Source organism: Ursus arctos, unplaced genomic scaffold (genome assembly GCF_023065955.2).
Source record: "Ursus arctos isolate Adak ecotype North America unplaced genomic scaffold, UrsArc2.0 scaffold_2, whole genome shotgun sequence".
Lineage (NCBI taxonomy): Eukaryota > Metazoa > Chordata > Mammalia > Carnivora > Ursidae > Ursus > Ursus arctos.
In genome coordinates this window covers 67,970,850-67,972,164 of record NW_026622874.1, presented here as the reverse complement: position 1 = coordinate 67,972,164, position 1,315 = coordinate 67,970,850, and positions in this window count along the sequence as shown.

Below are 1,315 nucleotides of genomic sequence, written 5' to 3'. Positions count from 1 at the left end.
TGCATATTTACTGTTTAACTGCTTGTTTTACACTTTTTTAAAATTTAAAGCCAGACGGTTCTTTTTTTTTTAAATAAGATTTTATTTATTTATTTGAGAGAGAGAGAGCATGCATGGGGGGAGGGAGAGAGGTAGAGGGAGAAACAGACTCCCACTGAGCAGGGAGCCCTACTCGGGGCTGAACCCAGGTCCCCAAGATCATGACCTAAGCTGAAGGCAGATGCTTAACAGACTGAGCCACCCAGGCGCCCCTCTTTCCAATCCTTTTGAAAACAAATCTCTATTTTAAATTTTACATCATTGAGGGGCGCCTGGGTGGCTCAGTCGTTGGGCGTCTGCCTTCGGCTCAGGGCGTGATCCCGGCGTTCTGGGATCAAGTCCCACATCAGGCTCTTCTGCTAGAGGCCTGCTTCTTCCTCTCCCACTCCCCCTGCTTGTGTTCCCTCTCTCACTGGCTGTCTCTCTCTGTCGAATAAATAAAAATCTTAAAAAAAAAATGAATTTTACATCATTGAGAAACACTGCACAGCAATTATTTTCGTGAGTCTCTGCCTTTTCCCTGAACTCTACATTGTAAACGTCTCCTGTGTTATAGGCTTATTTTACACACGATTAGCTGCACAATTTAGGTCTTTTCTTGGTGGACACTGCAGTTCTAAATCCCTCTATTGTAAATACTGCTGTATGGCTGGCTTCATTCCTAACATTTGGGAAATCTGGGTGAAGAGCATATAGGACTGCTTTTACACTTGCTGCAACTTTCCTATAGGTGTGAAATTATGCCAACATGAAAGGGCAGACAAACAGGGGCGCCTGGGTAAACTCAGTCGTTAGGGGCTGACTCTTGATTTTGGTTCAGGTGGTGATCTCAGGGTCCCATGAGACCCGTCTCCTCCTCCCTCGCCCACCAGTCCCTCCCTCGCCCTTTGGTCCAGCCCCACCCACAGCCACAGCCGCTGGACACCTGTCGTTCCCCGACCACCTAGTGCGGTGGGGACCCGGACCACAGCGCGGAGCTGCGGGCTTGGCGCTGCTTTCCCGCACACTTGGCGGGCGGCGGCCTCGGAGGCCCCAGCATTAGCCAAGCTGCCGCCCGGGGGCCCCTCACCGGCCCCAGGTGCGGGGACGCCCCCGCCTCCACTCCGCAAGGCGCCCGGGACCTCGGCTCACCGCGACCCTCCCAGGCCCGCGAGGACCCCTCGATCCGCCGCCTCCCCCTCGCCCGGCCGGAACCCCCCAGTCTTCCGGCTGCGCGTCCTCAGCCTTTGCAGAGTGAAGACGCTGCTCCTCTCCAGAGACCCCCACGCTGCCCTGA